The following is a 27,062-nucleotide window of genomic DNA, read 5'->3' as shown; positions in this document are numbered from 1 at the left end:
TCCTATAGCCTCAGTGTCTGGCACAGTGTCTGGCACATTATAGCTGCTGAATGAAAAAGTGTTGGATTGATGAATGCACTTGGATCATAGCAAGGAGATGTACTGATTGGACCAATGCTAATTGTTCTGGTGGTGGATCTGCCTCTGATTCCAGAGTGACTCTGTTGGTATGAATTTTCTTAGGCTTGGTAATCCCTAGGGCAAACCTAGGGAATAAAGCTCTCTTTGGCCTTTAAGTGAATCCAGTTCAACTGGCCTCTCCCTTAGATGGTGCCATTTTTATATAGCTTAAACCTCCTTCCAACTTCCTTTAGCAACTCCTATGTATGCCAGAGATAGGAAAATATGTAGGGTTTTAGAAGTGGGAAAAAGTAGATGCTAGAAATGACAAACAGATAAAATTGATGCCAATCCACAACTAAATTAACAGATATCTAGCTTCTCAGCATTGAGAAAAGATGGTAGCAATTATGAGGAGCCATCAGTAATAATCCCCCAAAGATTCTAAAATTAAATCAAAAGAATATGAGTATCATTACTGAAGAATATTCTTAAATGAACTATGACAAAAGATGAAATGAATGCGATTTGTTTTAAAACTTATTTTAAGCAATAATAATGAAACCCATAAGGTAATATTTTAAAATTTAAAAAGTTAATTCATGGAACACAATAATTTAATATATGATTTAAAAATACTACCCCAAAAAAGGGAAGAAAAAACATAATCTATGGGGTTTAGAAAATAGTATGTAGGAAAAAAACAGATATGTTCTGAAAAACTAAAAAAAAAAAAACTAAGTATTTTCATTTAACCAAATAATCTGAGAAAAACAGATTAAACGTTTACGCCATTAAGAAGAGATGGTGACTCTGAAAGTTTTGAAGCAGTCAAATATATTTTTATACAATAGATATTTATTAGGCAAGTACTTTGTGCCAGGTACCACTATTCTAGCACTAAGGAGTCAGGGGTTAGTAGGCCACACAGTGTCCAAACCCTTAAGGAGCCTACAGTTGAGGGAGAAGGGCCAAGCACTAAACAGGTAAACAGATTAGGAAAGAAAACAATGCTGGAGATCATAAAACATTATAAAATGTACAAAAAATGCAAAGGAAACACAACTGAAAAGAAAATATTTCCATCAAAAATGATAGAAAGGAACAATTCCTTAATGATCTCAGAATGCATACCATATATTTTTAGAAACTACCCACAGGACTCCAAAAACTAAATGATCAAGTCTCAAATAAACAAAATTTACACAAGAGAACATACAAATAGAAAACAAATTTCTGGGAAAATGTTCCAACTAACTCGTAATCAAGAAATGCAAATTTAAGCAACTTTGTAACATCTGCTAAGTTGTTTTTTTTTTTTTAAGTTTGAAAAAAAATAGAAAACAGACTTACAAGAAGGATGACAACATAAACAGTCTCCACCCTCCCCCAAGGAAAATCACCGAAATGACCATGGAGGAGGGAGGTGTGTGGGGCACAGATAGGAAGAGAGAGTCACCTGCTGAGAACCAGGGAATGGTGCCAACCAAGTCTGAACCACAAAGTGAGGAAGGCCTGCCAGCTTCAGTACCAACTGTGAAAAGCAATAACCACCTTTCCTCCAAGGCGGTTGCCGGAAGGAAAGGAGGGGAATGGTGACAAAGCTCATGAGCAGGTCACAAGCGGATGGAAGACAGCCACACCTGGAGTCAATTTCTCTATAGCTGGGGTCATGTCACCGTTCTGCTGGCAGAAAAGGAAAGAGAGGTCATTGTGCCACCCCTCACATGTGCCATTTTTCTCATATTTTGCAACTTCAGAGTGACCCCAGTCAGGTAAATATAGGCTTGAGGGGGGACCATTCTCCTGAGTGATGGAGTAAGGCCTAGAAGCACAGGCATCCTGTGAGATAGATGGGGATTAATCAAATATAAATAACAAGGAAAGGCAGCCATTTGGGAGAATGTATTTGTAGCCACATCAAGCAAAAGAACCATAAGCCAAATGTTTTTCTCTTTTATTTTATTTTATTTTTTCTTGTCTTTCTGTCTTTCCCAGGGCCGCACCCACGGCCTATGGAGGTTCCCAGGCTAGGGGTCCAATCGGAGCTGTAGCTGCTGGCCTACGCCAGAGCCACAGCAATATGGGATCTGAGCAATCTGTGACCCACACCACAGCTCTGGGCAACACCAGATCCTCAACCTGCTGAGTGAGGCCAGGGATTGAACCCACAACCTCATGGTTCCTAGTCGGATTCCTTAACCACTGAGCCATACCAGGAACTCCTAAATGTTTTTCTCTTAACTGAACTATTTCTAACAGCGTTCCTTTGCCCTAAACCAGAGGCTCAATATGTAACTGGAAAATTTCTCCCCAAGGAATGAGATACTTCCCCAGCACAGTGAAGCCACCACTTCTGTCACTTATCTGTAGCAAAAAGTGGTATAGCCACCACTTTTCTGTAGTTTCAACAGAAACAAATTAGGCAAAATACCCAGGTTTTCAACGTCCTTGGCTCTTAAAGACTTTCTCCCTTTTATTAGGATTATAAAGACTTACCTGCTCATCTGATATTGTTCCATCCAGCCTTCTACTTACTTTCTATGGGGAGAAACCAGGCAGCACCCAAATAACCACAGAAAGAAGCTTACCTGTGAATTACTGAGGGACAGCAAGTCTGGATAGAACTTCCCCCTTTCAAAGATGAGTAAGGAGAAAACCACCACCACGAACCTCAAAAGCAACAGAAAGTGAGGCAGGAAGCATTTAAACATACAGGTTCTAGAATCAGATTCCTATCTCTACCATTTTCTAGCCATGCAATCTTGGACAAGATATGTGCTTTTTCTATGCTTCATTTCTAAAATGAGGATAATAATCATGAAGAAAATGAAGATTTTAATGGCTGAGACAAGTATGTAAAATATTTACCAAAATGTTTGCTACATGGTATATCCTAGGTTTTATCATCATCATCCCTATTTTACTATGTCTTTGCAAAAAAAAAATGCAAATAATGAGAAATAAATATTGAATGCATTATTAATGCTTTTCACCAAGTATTTCTGGTTATTCTCCCAGGCACACATACTTCCCATCTCCTTTAGAATTAGATGGGAAGATGTGATTTGAATTGATTGTTGAAATAAAGTGGAAGTAATACGTGCCACTTCTGGAGTTCCCATTATGGCGCAGTGGAAACGCATCCAACTAGTATCCATGAGGGTGTGGGTTCAATCCCTGGCCTTGCTCACTGGGTTAAGGCTTTGGCATAGCTGTGAGCTGCTATGTAGATCACAGATGGGGCTCAGATCCCACATTGCTGTGGCTATGGCGTAGGCTGGTGGCTGCAGCTCCAATTCAACCCCTGGGAACTTGGGTGTGGCCCTAAAAAATATAGAGAGGCAGCTTTAATATTTAATGTGGGAATTAGCCAAGCTCTTTCTCCCTCTATCACAGGAACATTCCACATGGTGGCTACTCCATCACCTTGTGCCCTGGAAATAAAATAAACTTGGAGCCCCATGTGATATAGCATGAGTGAAGAATAAAGCCTTGCTGTACTAAGCCACTAAGAAGTTGAGGTTTTTGTTACTGTAGCATGACTCAGCCCCTACAACTTAAAAGAAGTAAAAGTATATAAGGGAAATGTTTTTGAAAATTTACCTCTGGAAAAAAAAATAGAAAGTAGACAGTAATTGTTTTTTTTTTATATAACTAGAGACATTAAATGTCAAATGGGTCTATAAACAACAATTAGAACATAAGATAAAGCATCTGCTATGGACTGATTATCTATGTATCCCCAATTTTGATATGTTAAATCCTAACCCCCAATGTGATGGTATTTGGAAGTGGGGTCTTTGGGAGGTGACTAGGTCATGAGAGTGCAGCCCTCATGAATGGGATTAGTTCTCATAAAAAAGACCCCAGAAAGCTCCTTTATCCCCATATTACCATGTCAGTTTCCAGCAAGAAGATACGCATTTATGATCCAGGAAGTTAGACCATGACCAGGCACAGAATCTGCTAGTACTTTGATTTTAGATTTCCCAATCTTCAAAACTGTGAGACATAAATGCTCATTTTTTTAAACCACCCAGTCTATGGTATTTTGTTATAGCAGTTTGAAAGGACTAAGACAGAATCCAGATGTGATTAACAGTGAGGTAGTAAAGTCAAAGATAGAAAATAAGGAAATAAATGTAGACTGGGCTGGGTCAGAGATGAAACTGGCATGTGCCAGTACTGCTGGCATTAGGCCTCACCTCAACATTCATAAAGTAATCACAGATTTGCCCAAAGATTGCTACCAAAATGTTCCTGGCAATATTGTTTAGAATAGAGAAAAGAATACACTAGGGATAACTTAATATCAGAAGTAAAGGATTTGTTCAATAAACGTACAGAGATAAATGTTTTCCCAATGAAGACATACAGATGGCCAACAGGTGCATGAAAAGATGCTCAACATTGCAAATCATCGGAGAAATGCAAATCAGAACCATAGTAAGATATCACATCCCACCTGTCATAATGGCTATTACCCAAAAGAGAACAAATCACAAGTGTTGGGGAGGATGTGGGTAAACACGAATCCTTGTGCAATATTGGTGGGAATGTAAATTGGTGCAGCCACTATGGAAAACAGTATTGAGATTCCTCAAAAAATTAAAAACAGGACTATCATATGATCCAACAATTTGACTTTTGTTGGAGTATTTATCTGAAGAAAACAAAAACACTAATTTGAAAAGATAAATGAAACCCTTATTCACTACAGTATTATTCACAATAGCCAAGATATAGAAGCTACTCAATTGCCCATTGACAGAAGAATGGATAAAAAAGATATGGTAGATTATGCAATGGAATATTACTCAGCCATAGAAAAGAATGAACTCTTGCCATTTGCAACAACATGAATAGACCTAGAGAGTATTACTCTAAGTGAAATAAGTCAGACAGAGAAAAAGAAACTCTGTATGATTTCACTTACATGTGGACTCTAAAAAACAAAACAAATAAATAAACATAACAGAAACAGACTCTCAGATACAGAGCATAGGTGGTTTCCTGAGGGGAAGGGGTTTGGGGAAGAAAGAAATAGGTGAGGGAGATTAAGAGGCACAAACTTCCAGTTGCAAAAAAATATGAGTCTCAGGTATGAAATGTATGGTGTGGTAAATACAGTCAATAAATATATAATATCTATGTATGGTGACACATCATAACTAGACCTATTGTAATGTCATTTTGAAATGTATAGAAATACCAGATCGCTATGTTGTTTAACAGGAACTAACCTAGTATTGTAGGTCAATTGTACTTCAAAATCAAACTCATAGACCTACCTCAACATAATAAAAGCCATATACAACAAACCCACAGCTAACATCATTCTCAATGGTGAAAAACTGAAAGCATTTCCACTAAGATCAGGAAGAAGACAAGGATGCTCACTTTTGCCACTACTATTCAACATAGTTTTGGAAGTCTTAGCCACAGCAATCAGAGAAGAAAAAGAAACAAAAGGGATCCAAAATGGAAAAGAAGAACTAAAACTATCACTGTGTGCAGATGACATGATACTACACCTAGAAAATCCTAAAGACACTACAAGAAAATTATTATAACTTATTAATAAATTTTGCAAAGTTGCAGGATACAAAATTGATACACAGAAAAATTGCATTTCTATATACTAACAATGAAAGATTAGAAAGAAAAATTAGGGAAAATTATTATCACATCAAAAAGAAAAAAAAAATGCCTAGGAGTAAATCTGCCTAAAGAGACAAAAGATCTATACCCTCAAAACTATATGACACTGATGAAAAAAATCAAAGATGGCACAGATGGAGAGATATAATATGCCCCTGGATTGGACGAATCAATACTGTCAAAATGATTATACTACCCAAGGCAATCTACAGATTCAATGCAATCCCTATCAAATTAACAAGGACATTCTTCACAGAACTAAAAGAATATTTAAATATTTAAAATATTTTAAAATTTGTATGGAAACACAAAGGACCCCGAATAGCCAAAGCAATATTGAAAGAGAAAAACAGAAATGAAGGAATCAGGTGCCCTGATTTCAGGCTATACCACAAAGCTGCAGTTATCAAAACAGTATGGTACTGGCACAAAAACAGAAATATAGACCAATGAAACAGGGTAGTAAGCCCAGAAATAAACCCAAGCACCTATGTTCAACTAATCTATCACAAAGGAGGCAAAAACATACAGTTGAAAAAAGACAATATTTTCAGTGTTTCAGAAAACCAGACAGCTACATGTAAAGAAATTAGAAGACTCTCTAATACCATACACAAAAATAAGCACAAAATGGATTAAAGACCTAAATATAAGACCAGGTACTATAAAACTCCTAGAGGAAAACATAGGCAGAATGCTTTTTTTTTTAAACAAATCATAGCAACATACCTTGTTTTATTTCCTAGAATAAGATCAATAAAAATAAAAAAATAAACCAATGGGACTTAATTAAACTCAAAGCTTTCATACAGAAAAGGAAACCATCAAAAAGAAAAATGAAAAAATCCATAGAATGGGAGCAAATCTTTGCAAATGATGCAACATAAAGGGCCTAATCTCCAAAGTATACAAACAACTCATACAACTCAACAACAAAAAAACAAACAACCCAATCAAAAAATGGGCAGAAGAACTAAGGAGACATTTCTCCAATGAAGACGTGTGGTTAGCCAGTAGGCACAAGAAAAAATGCTTAACGTCACTAATTATTAGAGAAATACAAATCAAAACTATAATGAGGTACCACCTCGCACTGGTCAGAATGGCCATCATTAACACATCAACAAATAACAAATGCTGGAAAAGGTGTGGAGAAAATGGACTCCTCCTTCACTGTTGGTAGGGGTGTTAACTGGTACAACCACTATGAAAAACAGTACAGAGGTACCTCAGAAAACTAAATATATGATTACCATATGATCCAGCAATCCTACTCCTGGGCATATATCCAGACAAAACTATCATTCAAAAAGATACATGCATCCCTGTGTTCACTGCAGGACTATTCACAATATCTAAGACATGGAAATGATCTAAATGTCCATTGACAGATGGATGGATTAAGAAGATGTAGTACATGTATACAGTTGAATATTACTCAGCCATAAAAAGGACATAATAATGTCATTTACAGCAACATGGATGCAACTAGAGATTCTTTTTTTAAAATATTTTTTCTTTCTCCAGTGCATTTTTTTTTTATTTTCCCACTGTACAGCAAGGGGGTCAAGTTATCCTTACATGTATACATTTTTCCCCACCCTTTGTTCTGTTGCAACATGAGTATCTAGACATAGTTCTCAATGCTATTCAGCAGGATCTCCTTGTAAATCTATTCTAAGTTGTGTCTGATAACCCCAAGCTCCTGATCCCTCCCACTCCCTCACTCTCCCATCAGGCAGCCACAGGTCTATTTTCCAAGTCCATGATTTTCTTTTCTGAGGAGATGTTCATTTGTGCTGGATATTAGATTCCAGTTATAAGTGATATCATATGGTATTTGTCTTTGTCTTTCTGGCTCATTTCACTCAGTATGAGATTCTCTAGTTCCATCCATGTTGCTGCAAATGGCATGATGTCATTCTTTTTTATGGCTGAGTAGTATTCCACTGTGTATATACCACATCTTCCGAATCCAATCATCTGTCGATGGACATTTGGGTTGTTTCCATGTCCTGGCTATTGTGAATAGTGCTGCAATGAACATGCGGGTGCATGTGTCTCTTTTAAGTAGAGTTTTGTCTGGATATGTGCCCAAGAGTGGGATTGCGGGGTCATATGGAAGTTCTATGTATAGATTTCTAAGGTATCTCCAAACTGTTCTCCATAGTGGCTGTAGCAGTTTACATTCCCACCAACAGTGCAGGAGGGCTCCCTTTTCTCCACAACCCCTCCAACATTTGTTCTTTGTGGACTTATTAATGATGGCCATTTTGACTGGTGTGAGGTGGTATCTCATAGTTGTTTTGAGTTGCATTTCTCTTATGATCAGTGATGTTGAGCATTTTTTCATGTGTTTGCTGGCCATCTGTATATCTTCCTTGGAGAACAGTCTATTCAGGTCTTCTGCCCATTTTTCCATTGATTGATTGGCTTTTTTGCTGTTGAGTTGTATAAGTTGCTTATATATTCTGCAACTAGAGATACTTATACTAAATGAAGTAAGTCAGAAAGAGAAAGACAAATTCCATATGATATCACTTATATGTGGAATCTAAACTATGGCACAAATGATCCTATCTACAAAACAGAAACAGATCACAGACTTGGAGACCAGACTTGTAGTTGCCAAGGGGAAGGGGGAAGGAGTGGGATGAATGGTGAGTTTGAGGTTAGAGGATGCAAACACTACATTTGGAGTGGATAAGCAATGGGATCCTACTGTACCTCACAGGGAACTATCGTCTAATCTCTAGGGTTAGAACATGATGGAAGATAGTACAAAAAAGAATGTACATATATATATGAATGGGTCACTTTGCTGTACACAGAAACTGAAGGAACATTGTAAATTAACTACACTTTAATTAAAAAAAATAAAAATTCATAGAAAAAGAGATCAGATTTGTGGTTACCAGAAGCAAGAGGGTTGGGGGAAAGGAAACTGGATCAAAGTAGTCAAAAGTACAAACTTCCAGTTATAAACAAGTACTAGGGATATAATATAAAACATGAGAAAGATAAATGCTGCATTATGTTAAATATGAAAGTTGTTATGAGAGTAAATCCTAAGAGTTCCCATTACAAACAAAAATTTTTTTCTATGCCTTTAATTTTGTATCTATATGAGATGATGGATGTTCACTAAACTTACTGTGATAATCATTTATGATGTATGTAAGTCCTCATTTTGCTGTCTACCTTAAACTTACACAATGTTTTAGTTTATATGTCAATGAAACTGAAAAAAAATCAAAAAAATAAATATCACCAAATTATAAGAAACAAAAAATGCTCTTAAAATATAAGATTTGCTGTGAAATAGTTACATTAAAAAAGAATACACGAGGGTAAGTTAATATTAAAAATAGTAAATTTATTCAATAAACCTATGCAAACGTTCATAAATTTAAAATAGTGCTGTACAGTTTGTGCAGCATTTGTGTTGTACAATGAACCATGTGTGGTTGTTGAACGTTTGACAAGTGGCAGTGTGACAGGAAACTGAATTTTTAATGTTATTTAATTTAATTTTAATAAATCTTCATTTAATTTAATAGTCACATTGGCTAGTGGCTTCTGAAAAGGACAGTTCATATTTAAAATGATAACATGGATCTGTATTTGTTGGCATAAAAAAATGTCCATAAGATATTGCTAAGGCAGGTTATAAAAAGATTTATAACTATTTTTGTGTGTGGGTGTGGTGCATGAGTGTGTGTGTTCACACACATATAAATGTGGATTCCACACTAAAATATAATCCAAGGGTACTGGTTAGCAGCAATAGGGATGATTTTTGTTTTCTTCTTCAAACTTTCTGTATTGTCTGCAGTTCCCAAAGGAGATTGTATTACTTTTTAATATACAGAAAGGTACAAGGATTTTCATTTAAAAAACAAAATTGCTAAAAGCTAATACTTGTAATACTACAGGAAAACTGCTGATGGTATTGCAAATTGAAATAATTATTTTGGAAAAAACTAAACATTTCTGTATAAGAATGTATGTTAAAATAACTCTCAAAAGAAGGAAAAAAGACTTCTTCAAAAATTTTGTCCCTAGGGAATAATTATCCCAAGTTATTTTGTAACAAGTTAGTTACAACTCTCTTTAACTGTGTCTATAGATCATAATGGATAGAGAAAAGGGGGAAATGTTAAAAGCTGATTTAGGATAACAGAATGTTATCTCTTTTATTTTCCTTTAATGTTTTAATATTACTCTCTCAATATATAAATCTGATAGAATCACTAGGAATAAATGATTTGTAGAATCTAAGGAATAAGTAACACTAGCCACTGAAATATAACCCCCTGGTTCTCAGCATCTTAACACAACTGAGGATTATCAGTTTGATGCAGGTGGGGCAGCTGCTCTGGATGGTTGTCTTCCAAATGTCCCTTAACCTCACTATCTCTATGGAAGAGAGGTGAGAGCCTACAGGACTATGCAGAGAATTTGATGGTCAGCTCTACATACCACTAACCAGAATGCAATCATGCATTGATCAGACCCAAATGCACAGGATATTGATAAATGTAATTTTTCTCTATGCCCAAGAAGAAAATTGGGAACAGACTAGCCAGTCTCTGCTGAACTTGGCATGTCAAACCAAGTTCATTTGCTTTTTTTTTTTTTTTCTTTTTTTTTTGGCCCCACCTACAGCACATGGAATCTCCCTGGGCCAAGGATCAAATCCAAGCTGTAACTGCAACCTATGCCACAGCGGCATGGCAACCCTGGATCTTTAACCCACTGCGCTACTATCGTAACTCCTTAATAAATTTATTAAGTAGGTAAATCATGTTGACAAATGCTGCTACTGGAGCACCAAAGACTATATTTTATAATTTTTTTAAATATATAAAATCACAAGTATAATATAATTTTCTTTGTCCATCTGGTCTCCTGTAACTAAATACCACAGACTAGGTGGCTTAAACAACAATTTATTTCTTATAATGCTGGAGATTGGAAAGTCCTAGATCAAGGTGTGAAAAGATGCTGTGTCCCATGAGAGCCCACTTCCTGAGGGCTATTTCTTGCTAGAACTTCTCATGGCTGAAAGAAGCACGAGAGTACGATGGGGTCTCTTATAAGGGCACCAGTCCCATTCTTTAGGGCTCTGCCTTCATGACCTAACACATCCCAAAGGCCCCATCTCAAAATACCATCCCACTGGGGTTAGGATTTAATGTATGAACTTTGGGGGAACACAAATATTCAGTCTATAGCAATAATAATCACCCGTGTTCCCACTGCCAAAAATTCACCATTTTTAGCATTTTGTCATATAACATTTTGTTTTAATATCACATTGTATTGCACGTACTACCTTGCACATTGTCTCTGTCATCAATGTGTTTTAAGAAAAATCAGTGTTTACACTTAGCGTTCTAGTTGTAGTAACGTAGCTCATTATATATACCACATTTATTTATCAATTACTGATATTGTGGTTATTTCCACTTTTATTTTTTATAACAACTCTACATGGGACAGCTTTCAATATGTTTACTTATGCCTCTGTGAGAAGGTATTACAGAAGGTAAACTGCAAGGTCAAAAACACTCAACTTTTTCAACATTTGATACTTGTATAACTTCTATACATGTTGAAGATGTAAAACACACATTTATCAAATTTTCAGATGACAAACTCAGAAGGGAGAGATGATATTTTAGGTGAAAAAAATCGATGTTCAAACATAGGTTAAAATACCAGGCTATTATAATCACCAAGATGGAATTTAAGAAAGATAAACATAAAATCTTGCATTTAGTCAAATGAATTAAATGCCCATTTCAGAGAGGCAGAGACAGAACTAGACAGCAGTTTATCTGAAAAATATCTGGGGATGTTAGCTAAACTTTACTTTGCTGTGAGCCAATGGTATGACACTGTTTAGACTATAAAAATGTATACTGATACAGCTCTATTAATAGAAGAATAAGTTTTATAGAGCCTCAACTCTAAATTTAATTCTACTCTACCAAGTCAGAAGCTCATGACATTCAAATGAAACCAATTCATAGTATATTAAATGAAAAAGAGAAAGCAGTGACCTTACATACTATGCTGCAGAGAGGGTGGGGTTGGAGTAAGGCTGAAAGAACTCAAATCAGGGTTTGAAATGCCACTATGATCCCATTCCCCCCTTTTAGTATCTCTTATCAATGCATCTTTCTGCTTGCTGGATTTATTCTGCTTTGTGGCCATAGCAGATTTATGTGATCTTCATCTGCAGTTTCAATTCAGGAACTCCCAGGCAAATCCTCTACTTGACCAGTGCAATAGGCTGAATGTTCATGTGTCCCAAAATTCATGTGTTGAAATTCTAACCCCTAGACGATGGTATTAGGAGGTGGGGCTTTGGGGGGAAAATTAAGTCATGAGGGTGAAGCCCTCATGATCAGGATTAGCGCTCTTATGGAAGTACCCCAGATGCTCTCTCATCCTTTTTTTCTGCCACATAATAGTATAAGAAGTCAGCCATCTGCAACTTGACCGAGGGCTTTCACTGGAACCTAGTCACAGTGGCACTCTGATCTTGGACTTCTACCCTCCAGAACTGTGAGAAGTAAATGTCTGCTGTTTATAAGCCAGCCAATCCATGCTACCTCACTATAGCATCCCATACTAAGACACCCAACATGGGTCTAGTGTCCATACTTTGGACAAATTAGCATGGCAACCCCTTCTAAAAATCAGTGGTTGGTATAGGAGAGGAACTACTGCTCCATGGCCCTAGTGGGGTGAGGCAATTGCAGTTGATCTGGAAGCCAATTTGTATCTTCTAAAGTTATGGTTTTTCACCCTGGAGTCACTGGGGACATAGTCTGCAAGCATGTTTAATCAATGTACTTGCTTTTCACAGAACTCTCCTGATTTTTTTGTCTTACTTAGACTGTATGGTCAACATTGCATAGACAGTAAGTCCTAAATGTATGAATAAACAGGTAAACAAAACTATGTGATATTTTATTCACTATGTGAATTTTTCACATTGGTTTTATATTCTTAAGATTTATAAAAATAGAATAGTTATTTATCATGGCTTATATCAAGAAAAGTGCTCCTATCAGTTGAAGGGAGACCCTGTAAATGAGTGTGGCATGTATAATCAGAATACCTGCTTGAACTATATATCTGGATCATTACTGAACTTGATAGTTATTGAGCTCTGACTGTGTGCAGCCCCACAGGTGTAGGTCTATTCCAAAAGATTTATAATCTCACAGGGGCAACCAAACTGTGCCAATAATAACCAGGGAAGATGGATCATATGCAGGGGAAAGACTTAATCAGCTTCTAGTTTCTGAGTAGTAGTTCCTAATAAACTCATATCTTAGAGAGACTCAGTAGAATCCAGACAAGAAAAAGATGTTCAGGAGAAAAAAACAAGATTCTGATATGATGTAATAGAGTAAAGGCATTGATTACAAAGAGAGATAAAGAGAAGTAGGAACTGGACACACATTTAAGAATATTTCATGCTACATCAATGGGTGGGTCTAAAATAAGACCCAGAAATAGAATCACCTAGAAAACCAAAAAAAAAAAAAAAAAAAGGTATCCTGGGCCCCACCTCCAAAAATTCTCATTCAATCTATCTGAGCAGAGTTTCATGATTTATACTTTAATAATAATAATACTGGCTAATAATCTATAACACTACTTGGCAGACACTCCTTCTAAGTGTTATATGTGTAATATTAGCTCTCTACATCCTTATCTATGAATTAGGAATTATTATTATCATCCTTCATGATAAAGAAAACAAAACCCAGAGAGGCTAAGTAACTTGACTAAGCCCAGGTCCTTCTGGGATTTGAATGCAGGCAGTCAGTTTTGAGAGTTTGCTTTTGACCACTATGGTCTATTGATTCTCGAAAACAGAAAAACAGAGCTACAAATCTCCCTGGGTGATTCTGATGAATCCAGTTGTCAGACCAGCATTTGGAAAGCAGGACAAGGTGAAACAGGAGAAACCAACCATTTATTGAGCTCTACCAAAGACAAGAGACTCTGTATTATTCAGTGCTGGGCACAGAGCAGGTATGGAATGTTGTTGAGTACACTCCAGGTCGAAGGAATCCATACAGCAAAGGTTTGCAAGGAAAAATCTGCTGAACCTGCTACAGCAAGAAGAAAATGGAACAGAACGAGTGACTCACACCAGGTTTTCTGTCCCCATTAAAGGAAAATGCCAAGAGTGTAAGAGATACCTCATTCTGATCCCACCTTTAATCTCCTGCCCAGCCTCCTGATCTTGTGGATATTTAAGCCACATGTTATTTTAATTATTTGGAGAAACAAGGTGCTTGACTGTTCTCTTCCAGCATATCCTTCCTCTAGTTCTTTTTCAGAAGCATCAACAAATATTAAGGGATATAAAATTCCAAGCTGTTGGTTTACCTGCTTGTTTTTGAAAGCCAGTGCCTTGTCTGTACATAATAGAAATGTAATGGATGGATGCATGGCTGGATGGATGGATGCATGGATGAAAGAATGGACAAAGAGATGGATAGATGTCTCATCAGCGACCATTATTCATGTCTCCTGTAGATCTGGCAGGCCTGGCTCTTCCTCTGGTGAGATACAATATGATATGATTAAGCACACAGTCCTTGGAATCAGGCAGCTTGGGTTCAACCCTGCCTCCGCCATTTCCTAGCTGTGTGACCTTGAGGAAGTGACTTATCCTCTCTCAACCTCAGGTTATTCTTTTTAAAACTGGAAAGGATACTTTCACTTAGCCTGGTGCAAATATTAGTATTTACTTCCAAAAGACGTAGTGAAAAAATGTACATGTTAAACACAATGTCTGACACCTAAAAAAAGGCTCAATTCTTGATAAGGATTTCACAAGAAATGATATCAGATTCAGTTGTTTAAAATTGCCCTTCTAATAGCATTTCAGTGTAAAAATTTGAATTTGCAGGTGTTATTTCTTCTATAAGATAAGACATATTGGAATGTGAAAGACAAATGATAGACTTTATTCAGATTGGCATAGTAGAAAAGAAGGAAGGAAGAGGGGAAGGGGAAAAAGAGAGGGAATACATTTTTTAAAAAAAGATTATCTTTCCTCTTCTGAAAGCCGCATTGACATTTCTTTATGCTCATGTAATTCAAAAGGTTTGACTAACACCAGTGATGAAGTTACCCCAATTATAATTCTCAGCAAGGAAAGGAAATAGTCCATTTCTGATAAAATGGCTTGAAGCCCTAGAATGTCCTGAGCACTTAAATAGTTCATGTCCAGGAGAGGGAAAATATCAAGGTTATAAACTGAAGTCATCCCAACCAGAGAACTCAGTTAATATCTTCAGGGGTAAGTTTGTTCTAGATATGTGCATTATTTACTTATTTTAGTCTTTAAGTTAGTACATCAGAATCAGGATAGTATTTTGGAGTTAGACAAATCTTAATTTGAATTCCAGCTCCAATATTTGAAATAGTCGCCTGGCTTTCAGAAAATTGCTTGCAAAAAACTTGTCTCTTTGTGGATGGAGGGGAAATCATATTACCTTTTGCATCTGCATGTTGGGATAATTAAACAAGGTTCTACATATAATGCACTTGGCCCAAAATCTAGCATATGGTAAGCACCCAGTAAATACTGGCTATACTTATGTTTATGACTATTATTATTATTTGAACAATATTTCCTATTCCCTTTCTTTATGAAGCACATAATTCTCCTGGGCCTCAGTGCAAGAACAACATGACCTACAGCAGGGGAGTTGCCTGGTTTTTGCTTTGCTCAGAGCCTATGCAGAGCTCACCAAATTCACCATTTCTTTCTCCCCCTTAATTTTTCTCTTGTTCAGCACCCTGTGACTGGAAGATTTTTTTCTTTGCCAAAATGCCTTCAGGCTTTCTCCCTGCCCTGGCAATAAAGTCCTTAAAAACTTCTGCTTTTCCCAGAAATCTTTTCCTCCAACTAACTGGAAATGAAGAAAAATTCCCCTCCCTTCATCTAGCACTGAATTTGACTTGTAATTCCATTTCAACAAAACCACTTGCACTAATGCTTATATATAATGTAAATAATTCATTAGAAATGTATATTTGTTTGATGTTTATGTACTTGCAGTGTGTCTGCAGACTCTATTATATCAATCAAGGAAATAAGAGGACTCTCCATCACCAGGGATGAATGGAAAATCCTCCTTTTTAAATAGGTAAAAACATAAGGGACATGCAAATCCATCTTGAAGTATAGAATGCTAGCACAGCAAGGTACTTTGAAATGTATATATTTTTAACATGCTCGGTTTATAAATGTGGAACATAAGTCCCAGAGTATTATAACATGGCTCAAGAAGGCCCTGCAGTGTTTTGGGATTCAGAATGAGGCTGGAAAGGAAAAAGGATAGGAAAAGCAAAGCCAGGTGTATAGTGGTTCAAACCAGAATGCTGTTTAAAAATCATCATCATCTCAACAAAAAATGACTAGAACTCTAGTAATAATGACTAGAATTTACCAATGATGATCTTGGTTGGCCCTAAACTAAGTACTTTTTATTTATATAGGCACACAAGACTGAACAATAAAGACTTTGAGAACTGGACCAAGGTTGGACGATTGCATGACCCTTGGCCTCAACCATCCTGCTATGGGAGAAGACGCTATTTCTTCAGAAGGGAATGGATATGAACAGTGTAGACATCCTAGGAATGGGTTCACTCTGGGCAGGAGATATCAGTGCTGCTGTGTCAGATTCTAGAGCAAAATACAGGCACATCTTGGCACCTGGAGAGGTACCCAAATGTATCTTGCCTCTCCTGAAAATACTAGATTGTCTTCAAACAGCCAGAGCAGAGTCATCACCACCTCAATGCCTTGTCCACCAAACCCAAGAAGGAAACACAAACCAGGAATTTGATTTTAGTATCTCCTGATACTGAAGAGGGAAGGGATGGTTTGTTCTCTACTGAGTTTCTCCACCAGGCATGGCCTATAGGAGTCCTGGGTTTCCTAGCCTGGATCTCCAATCCATGTCAGCTGTGGCTGCAGGTATAGTGCCTAGAGCTGGGGAGGGGGGACAATGCAGGCACAGGTGGCATTAGTACACCCTTGTCATCTACATGCCTAGATGTGGAAGTTCAGAACAGGAAGCATGAGAGGGGCTTGGGAATCCAGAGCAGAAAATTCTACATGCTTTGCATAATTTGCTTTACAGAACACTGGCAAACACAGTTATTTGAGTGGAACTCATGTATGGAGCACTGTGAGAATGGAAAGAGAAGGTCCCTTTGGGAGAGAGAGAAGAATTAACCCTGGAGTCCAGAGGCTAAGAAAATCCTACACCCAAAGACCTGAGTTGAATAGAATGGAGAGCAGGCAGAACTTGTCCATGGATTATGAGGGAGGAAAAAAAGGAAAGACGCAAAAAAGAAAAGAAAGGAAAACTCCAGGCCCAAACAGCTTTTTTGGTGAATTCTACCAAATATTTAAGGAAGCATTTAAACTAATTTTTACATTGATTATCAACTTAGTTCATGAGACCAGCTTTATTGTCTGGGCATTTCAAGAAAACTACAGACCAATATCAATATCCTGAAAACAGATACAAAAATTCTTAACACAGTTTAGCAACAAAATGTTATGGTTCCACAGGCCTATCAATTCAAAGTGGATGGAGAGAAGAAGAAAATTCAAGACAAAGGCAGCAAAAAGGAAATGTGAGAAACTCACTCCAAAGAAGGTCTGAAGAAAACAATGCATAACACTGCCTAAAAGCATTTCTCAAACATTCAATTGCCATGGAGAGTGTTTTATAAATGGCCATTGTGGGCTGGTTCAGGAAGATTTTTTATGTTGGGCTACCTATAGGCAGAGCCTAAGACAGGTATTCTGGTCACGTGCATTACAAAGGGACCACTCTCCAGGAAAAACAGATAAGAGACTGATGAGAAAAGGATAAGGAAAGGACAGAAACATAGCAAAGATATGATCCAAGATAGTCTATCCTTGACCTGATCCACAGAACGTGCTAGAATCCAAGTTGGACCACAAAATGGTCCCACCTTGACACAAGGTGCTAGGCATCATTGAACTCTGCATTGGTCTTCAGATGGTCCTAGGGAGTAAGAGGGTCTTAACCTCCTAGCACCCCTGCATTAAGTGGAGTATAAGCCAAGGGTATGTCTTTGCAGAGGTCCACAGGTATAAGCTGGTTGCTGTGGCATTCATTACACTCACCCAGAACAGCTGTAAAGGAGCTCTGGCTATGGCACCAACAGCATACACTAGAGAGAACAACAGGTATTTACCCTACCGAGAACATTTGGGGTACGAAGGAAGTATAGTAGTGGAGGTAGTTAGGAGGAGATGTATTCAGGGACTATTTAGATGGTAGAATTGGGAGGACATACACTAATTGCAAGGACAGTTTAATTGATGGACCATAAGAAGTGTAAGACCAGACTAAGGTTTCTGATTCTGGGGAAATAAAGGAATGGTGGGACTATTTCCAAAGGCAAGGAAAGCAAGGAGAAGAGCAGGACTTGGGAGTATCATTTCGGCCATGAGGATATTCCATTTGCAGAGGGAACAGATAGCCCTTGGATAGTATGCCTGGAGCAACTTAGGAGTTTCTGGGTCTAAGTGCTTGAGGAAGAAGAAAGCTAGTATTATAGCTCTGGGCCCCTCACCCTTTCTATACCAGAGCAGCTGTGCTCTCCTGATTTCGTGCCACCAGATGCAGACTAAGAAAAGGATTAAGGCACAAGAAGTATATTGAAAGATGACACCAGGAGGCAAAGGTGGGGATAGAGAGCCTGGGAAGGGAGAAAAAGCCACATTCATAAGTAGCTTATCTCTGAGGACACCAGGGGCACAGTTTGTTGGAAACCCTCTAAACTCACCTCAAATATTTTTCCCAGAGTGACAGAAAACCAGAGTAGTGTTCTACCATGTCTGCAAACTCATTGGTTGAGGGTGGTCCCTCGGGTGTCAAACCCCTCAATTCCACCCTGTCGGCCAGCTAAAAGAACCTCTATAGATGCTGCAGAAGAAAACCCATGGGCAGAGAAGGATGTACACAAACTACCCAGTTCAGCTGGTGAACTCAAGCTGGGCAGAGGAAATAAAGAACAAGGCATCAATGTTGTCTGCTACATTTGCTCTTCTCTGTCTCATAAATTGAATTTCCATGTAGGATTTTTTTTAAAGAGAAGCGCTGTCTAGAAGAACAGACTGGCCAATCACCCTATAATCCAAAGTCCACAGCAGAAGGCACTTGGGAAGAGGGGCCATTGCCTCCTCTGGTCTCACCTCCGATTCACCCTGTAATATTAATAGAGTACTCTGGGGACATCCCTCCCATTATTTAGCCTTGGCAAAAAGGGACAATGATAGAAGCAGGATTATTTCTGCCATATCGATCTCCTGTGTGAGCCCCTCATGCCTCCAGGGAGGCCTCACTGCTTTCAGTGCCTATTAGCAGTTGTATCTTTTAACCTCCCAGTCAGCCTGGCAGTGAGAGCCCAACAGGGACTCAGGCTTCAATTACTTCATGGTCACATTGCCGGGTTGACCTGGAGCCCCACTTGCTGGAACTAGAAATTGTACTTTCCACCAATGCAAGGACAGGCAAAGAATGGCATTCCATGAAGCTAGAGCCTGAGAGGCAGGAAGGACCCGCACGCCAATTAGCCAGGCAGCTGAGGCCATCCATCAAGTGCGACCTGGGTTCTTAGCTATAGGTCAAGCCTGGACCATGCTGTGGAAATCACACTGAAACCCCTGCCCCCCAAGGAGGATTGGGACAGTTAACGCCACAAGTAGCAAAGGCTACCATTCCAGCTAAGTAGTTCAATCCTACCACCTGGAGAGAAAGGGCTATACAATCAGTGTGGTTTTAAATACATACATCTATATGCACTAAGTATAGGAAAGAATACTTTGCTTGAATTCATTTCTAGGAAATTCTTTGCAAAGACTCCTACCTTCCTAGGGAAAATTAGATGTGGAAATGACAATAAAACACATTGGATATTTATCTCCTTGAGTGACTTAGAGCAACCTTACCGTGACTGAGACAAAGGGTCCCATTCAATACTTTAATATTTCCTCTAAGTTGGCCTAAGGCCCAAGGGGAAGCTATGATAATTTGTCACTATTTGTGTTTGGTTAAAAAAAAAATTCACAAAGGTAATTCAGCTCAGTACTTAACTGTAGTCCTTATTATGCTCTTTGTAGAACAGGCGACATCCTTGTTAATTTGTGAATTACTATTAAACTGCATCTTCCCCACTATTTTCAATGCTTTCTCTTACACCTTAGAAACATACCCAAACATATATTATCCTGGGCCTCTAATTCAGACCTTCTACTGTGAATATTCATTAAGGGTGGGGTAACATTGTGCCTCAGAGCAGGGCTCTGGGGTCAGACCACCTGGGTTGGATTCCTGATCTGCCATTTATTGACCATGAAACGTTAGGCAACTTATTTAATCTCTGAGCCTCAATTTTATCACCTGTTAGATAAGGATAATAATATCTACCTAATAGAATTGCTGCAAGAGCACTCATAACTATGCATGGCACAGAGCTAATTTTGATCTCATTACTGAGACTACTCTACTTCTCAGCTGTTTATGGCCTGTGTTCACAGGTATAGTTACCAAAGTACCCTTGAACATCAAGACCTCATAAGCTACTCCACAAGTGGGTGATGGCGATATAGCTGGACCATGGGACAATGAGAAGAATCAGGATTTCTTCGAGGCCAGCAGGAAGGTTAGCATACACTTCAAAGTCTGTAGCAGCCCAGAGCAGAGGTGACCTAAAGCATCTATCACATGATGGAGCAAGTGAGCCCTTTCTTTTGAAGAGAGGAGTGCAGTGTCAACAGGTGATAGCAAAGGTAGTGAGCATGCCCCTGGACCAGAGGGGTTAGGCAGGAACCAAGCCAGCTTAGACTGCTTTTTGAAAACCATCATGGCATCAAGACAAATCATGCCATTCTCATTCTCCTCTTCCTACCTGGAATCACCCCTACATAGCCTTGCTGTTCACAGGCACTGCTCTCTGGGAAGGGCTGGGTGAGAACCCAGCCTTTGGATCAGGAAAAAATTACCTTGTTATTTCAGTGCCTGGAGACTTCCTCTTTCCTGACTTCACATTTCCAGAAGCAGGTCCATTGTTCAGCCTTGAAAACAGTGATCATGAGAGGGAATTTATCACAGTCCAGCACAGACTAAGAAAACACATAGCACAAAAAACTTTGAAAGTTTCACCAAAATGTTGAGAAAAGGAGATCCCACTGTTGGAATAGCTACAGGAGTTTCTAATTTTTTGGCAGATGAATTATTTTTGCAAGTGAAACTTTACATGGAGGCCTAAGTAGAAAAACACAAAATGAAGGGCTGTTTCTTTGAAAGGGGAGCCTGTAGGCCCATTGGCTTGGCCTCCTCTGGCTCCTGAAGCAGCTCCAGGGAAGCTCCCATCTCCGAGCAACACACTCTGGAGAAAGCTGCTCTAGTGCATGAGGGACAAACAGACAAGTAAGAAGACAACTAATTCAGGGTCCCAGAATTAGTTCCCTAGAACTGTGGTTAAAAAAAAAAAAAAAAAAGAATAGCTTAAACAATACAAATTTATAGTCTCCAAGTTCTGGAAGCTAGACGTATAAGATCAAGTGTCAGTTCCTTGTGAGAGTTAACTTGGGAGAATCTGTTCTGTGCCTCTCTCATAGATTTCCAGTGGTTTACTGGCAACCTTTGGTGTTCTTTGGCTTGTAGAAGCATCACCCCAAACTCGGCCTTCATTTTTACATGGAGCTGTGTGTTGGGGTGGGAGGAACGGCTATCTCTGTGTCCACATTTCCCTTTTGCATAAGGACATCAGTTATATTGGATTAGGATTCACATAATGACCTCAACTAATTACATCTACAATGTAAATATGATCCAAATATAATCCAAATCTGAAGTACTGAGAATTAGGACATGTGAACTATGTCCCTCAGCATATGAATTATGAGGAACATAATCCAATGCCTAACAGTCTCCTGCTTGGATTGCACTTCCAATGCTTACTATAGTGTATCATCTTCTTTGACATACTCCTCTCATTCCACCTCCATGGGGTGGGTCAAAAGGAAAAGTCACAAGAGCATTAGAAGCCAGGTCAGAGGATAAAAGACCTTGAAGAAAACTGGGCCTGCCATTTAATACAGGGTTGAAGAACAGGATGAAAAGATGAAAGTGGTAGGGAGGTGAAAACAAAATCCTCAGCTGAGAAATTACCAAATAAATGGATCAAGGCAGCCTTAAGAGTTTAAATGTTTCCAAAAAAAAGAAAGCAAGCAGCAACTCTTCATAAAGGACACAAACATGACCAACAGTGGAACCATCTGTACAAAGAAGCATGCCTGGTGATCAGTAGGCTGTTTTTTCTGTCACCAGTGCATTTGCAAGATCTTACTCCTGGCTAAGGAGACTCGTGCCTCTACATACACTTTTCAAACTGGCTAACCCATCCTTATAGGTTACCAGATTCCTCACAGGAAATACTAAATCTACACTGCTTTGGAGTTCTGATATTTATACCCCAACAAATTGGACAACCTAGAAGAAATGGATAAATTACTAGAAACATACAACCTTCCAAAAGTGAATCAGGAAGAAACAGAAAATTTGAACAGGCAGCTTCACAGAGGAATTCTACCAAAACTTTAAAGAAGAGTTAACACCTATTCTTCTCAAGTTATTCCAAAACAGCTGAAGAGGAAGGAACACTTCCAAACTAATTCTATGAAGCCAGCATTACCCTGCTATCAAAACCAGACAAGGGTACTGGAAGGAAGGAAGGAAGGAAAGCAAGCAAGAAAGCAAGCAAGCAAAAAAGAAAAGAAAAGAGAAGTTACAGACCAATATCCCTGGTGAACATAGATGCAAAAATATTCAACAAAATATTTACAAACTGAACTTAACAATACACCAAAAAGATCGTACACCTTTATCAAATGGGATGTATTCCAGCAATGCAAGGATGGTTCAGTATCTGCAAATCAATAAGTGTGATACACCACATTAACAAAATGAAGGATAAAAATCAGATGATCATCTCAACAGATACAGAAAAAGCATTTGACAAAATTCAACACCCATTTATGATAAAAAAAAAAACCTCTCAGTAAGTGGGGTGTAGAGGGAATGTGCTCAAACATAATAGAAACTATACAGGACAAACCCACAGCTAACATCATACTCAGTGATTTTAAGTTGAAAGATTTTCCTCTAAGAAAAGGAACAAGACAAAGATGCCCATTATTACTACTTTCATCAACATAGTGCTAAACACATCAATCAGACTGAAAAAAAATAAATAAGTTATCCAAATTTGAAAGGAAGAAGTAAAATCATCACTACTTGCAGATAGCATGATACTACGTGTAGAAAACTCCAAAGACTCCACCAAAAAAAAACCATGCGAACAAATAAATCAGTAAAATTGTAAGATACAAAATTTTTAGAAATCTGTTACATTTCAATACATAAATAATGAACTATCCTAAAGAAAATTAAGAAAGTAATCCATCTACAAATGCCTCCAAAAGAATAAAACACCTAGGAATAAATTTAACCAAGGAGATGAAAATCCTATACTCTGACAACTATAACACCTTAATTAAAGAAATTAAACATGACACAAATAAATGAAAAGCTACATTGTGCTCTTAGATTGGAAGAATTAGTATTGCTGAAATGTCTGTATCATCCAAAGCAATCCACAAATTCAGTGCAATCCATATCAAAATACCAGTGATATTTTTCACAGAACTAGAACAAATAATTTCAAATGTGTAGAACCACAAAAGGCCCCCAGAGAGCCAAAGCAGTCTTGGGAAAGAAGAACAAAGCTAGAGGTATCACACTCCTTGATTTCAAACCACACTACAAATTATAGTAATCAAAACATATGGTACTGGAGTTCCCATCGTGGCTCATTGGTTAAAGAACCCAACTGGAATACATGAGGACGCAGGTTCAATCCCTGGCCTTGCTTAGTGGGTTGAGGATCTGGTGTTGCCATGAGCAATGGTGTATATTGCAGATGCAGCTCAGATCTGGCTTTGCTGTGGCTGTGGCAAAGGCCAGTGGCTACAGCTCCAATTCGACCCCTAGCCTGGGAATCTCCAAATGCTGCGGGAGCGGCCCTAAAAAGACAAAAAGACAAAAAAAAAAAAATTGTGGTACTGACACAAAAAGAGACACATAGATCAAATGGAAGAGACATAAACCCACGCTTTTATGACAAAGAGGCAAGAGTAAATATGGGGAGAAGACATTCTCTTCAGTAATGAGTTCTGGGAAAATTGGATACTCACAGACAAAAGAATGAAACTAGACCACTTTCAAACTCAAGATGGGTTAAAGACTTAAATGTAAGACCTGGAACCATGAAAATCCTAAATTAAAACATAGGCAATATGCTTTTTGACATCAGTCTTAACAGTATTTTCAGGAATCTGTCTCCTCAGGCAAGGGAAACAAAAGCAAAAATAAATGGAAATACATCAAACAAAAAACTTTTGCACAGTGAAGGAAACCATCAATAAAACAAAAGGTTATTCTACTGAATAGGAGGAGATATTTGCAAAAGATAATGTTCCATAAAGAGTTAATATCCAAAATATACAAGCAACTCATACAACTCAATATCAAAAAACAATGTGATTTAAAATGGGCAGGAGATCTGAATAGACAATTTTCCAAAGAAGACATACAGATGGCCAACAAGTACATGAAAAAACACTTAACATCATTAATCATCAGGGAAATACAACTCAAAACCACAATGAAATATCATCTCATACCTGTCAGAATGACTATTATCCAAAACAAAACAGATAATAAACATTGGTAAAAATGTGGAGAGAAGGGAACCTTCATACACTATTGGTGGGAGTGTAAGTTGGTGCAGTCATAATGAAAAATCATGTAAGATTCCTCAAAAAATTAAAAATAGAACTACCATACAATCTAGCAATTCCAATTCTGGACATTTATCAGAATAAAATGAAAACATTAGTTTGAAAAGTTATATGCACTCCAGTATTCATTACAGCTTTATTTAAAATAGCCAAGACATGGAAGCAACCTAAGTGTCTACTGATAGGTAAATGTATAAAGATATGATATATGTATATATAGGATATTAGCCATAAGAAAGAGTGCAATCTTGCCATTTGCAACAATATGTATGAAACTAGAGAGTATTATACTAAATAAAATAAGACAAAGACAAATACAATATGATTTCATTTATATGTGGAATCTAAAAGACAAAAGAAATGAACAAATACAGCAAAACAGAAACAGACTCATAGATGCAAAGAATAAACTAGTAGTTGCCAGAGGGAGGGGGCAGGGGAGATGGCAGTGATAGATGAAAGAGATTTAGGTACAAACTTCTTGTTATAAAATGAATAAGTCACAAGATATAACATACAGCATAGAAAATACAGTCAATAATATTGTAATAACTTTGTATAGTGACAGATGGTTGCCAGTGTTATGGCGGTGATTATTTTTGTAACTAATTAAAACAGCAAATTATGGAGTTCCTGTCTTGGCACAGTGGAAATGAATCCAACTATAGGAACCGTGAGGTTGCAGGTTCAATCCCTGGCCTTACTCAGTGGGTTAAGGATCTGGCATTGCCGGAGCTGTGGTATAAGTTGCAAGACTTGGCTCCGATCCTGAGTTGCTGGGGCTATGGCGTAGGCCGGCAGCTGTAGTTCCAATTGGACCACCTCTAGCCTGGGAATCTTCATATACCACACATGTGGCCCTAAAAAGCAAAACAAACAAACAAACAAATTACTATGTTGTACACCTGAAACTAAGGTAATAGTGTAAGTCAATTATACCTCAATTTAAAGAGAAGTTAGATAGGGTTGGATAGAATATATATACATATGTTTTGGGGAATTAATATATATATAGATATTTGGGATTCATCTCCAAAATACACAAACAACACATAAAGCACAATATTAAAAAAAAAAAAAAAAACAGAGTTCCCTCTTGGCACAGGGTATTAAGAATTGGGTGTTGTCACTGCAGTTGCTCAGATTGCAAGTGTGGTGTAGGTTCAGCCCCTGGCCAGGGAACTTCCACATGCTATGGGTGTAGCCATAAACAAACATCCCAATCAAAAAATGGTCAGATCTAAATTGACACTTCTCCAAAGAACACATACAGATGGCCAAAAAGCATTATGAAAATATGCTCAACTGGAGTTCCCGTCGTGGCACAGTGGTTAACGAATCCGACTAGGAACCATGAGGTTGTGGGTTCGATCCCTGCCCTTGCTCAGTGGGTTAACGATCCGGCGTTGCCGTGAGCTGTGGTGTAGGTTGCAGATGCGGCTCGGATCCCGCGTTGCTGTGGCTCTGGCGTAGGCCGGTGGCTACAGCTCCGATTGGACCCCTAGCCTGGGAACCTCCATATGCCGCGGGAGTGGCCCAAGAAATAGCAACAATAACAACAACAACAACAACAAAAAAGACAAAAGACAAAAAAAAAAAAGTATGCTCAACATTGATAATTATTAGATAAATGCACATCAAAACTACAGTGCGTTATCATCTCACACTGGTCAGAATGGCCATCACCAAAGAGTCAAACAATAAATGCTGGAAAGGGTGTGGAGAAAAGGGAACCCTCCTACACTGTTGGTGCGAATGTAAGCTGGTGCAATCACTATGGAAAACGGTTTGGAGGTTCCTCAAAAAACTAAAACTAGAACTACCGTATGATCCAGCAACCCCACTCCTGGGCATATATCCAGAGAAAATTCATAATTCAAGATACATGCACCCTATGTTCACTGCAGCAGTATTTACAATAGTTGAGACATGGAAAAGACCTAAATGTCCATTGAGAGAGGAACTGATAAAGAAAATGTGGTACACATATACAATGGAATATTATCTGGCCATAAAAAAAAGAATGAAATAATGCCATTTGCAGCAGCATGAATGGACCTAGAGATTATCATACTAAGTGAAGTCAGTCAGGCAGAGAAAGACCAATAGCATATAATATCACTTTTATGTGGAATCTGAAAAAATGATACGAATGAATTTATTTACAAAACAGACTCACAGACTTCAAAAACAAACTTAGTAATTTCCAAATGAAAAGGGTTGGGGGATGGATGAACTGGGAGTTTGAGATTGGCATATGCACATTATTGTATATGGAATGAATGGTCAATGGGCACCTTCTGTATAGCACAGGGAAATCGACCCAGTATCCTATAATAACCTATATGTAAGTGGGTATGTGTTTATGTATAACTGA

At 38.1% G+C, this 27,062-nt stretch overlaps 1 protein-coding gene across 2 annotated transcripts in view; it reads right to left on the bottom strand.

Moving 5' to 3' along the window:
- The window catches only part of LOC110260233 (uncharacterized), a 748,649-nt gene that overhangs the window by 686,876 nt on the left and 34,711 nt on the right, over positions 1–27,062 (bottom strand). The window contains exon 1 of one of the 2 annotated variants that reach the window (XR_014843470.1): positions 20,825–20,896. The exons of the other annotated variant lie outside the window; for it this stretch is intronic. The gene's annotated coding sequence lies outside the window, so the exon portion shown is untranslated. Of the gene's footprint in view, positions 1–20,824; positions 20,897–27,062 lie in introns of those variants that run through there. 2 annotated transcript variants of the gene reach the window in all.

This window comes from Sus scrofa, chromosome 4 (genome assembly GCF_054392235.1).
Source record: "Sus scrofa isolate SSC_HxYL_T2T_F1_AM1 chromosome 4, Sscrofa_HxYL_maternal_Yorkshire_Landrace_v2.0, whole genome shotgun sequence".
Classification (NCBI taxonomy): Eukaryota; Metazoa; Chordata; class Mammalia; order Artiodactyla; family Suidae; genus Sus; species Sus scrofa.
The sequence above is the reverse complement of the archived record's forward strand: the minus strand, read 5'-3'. Positions and strand labels throughout refer to the sequence as shown.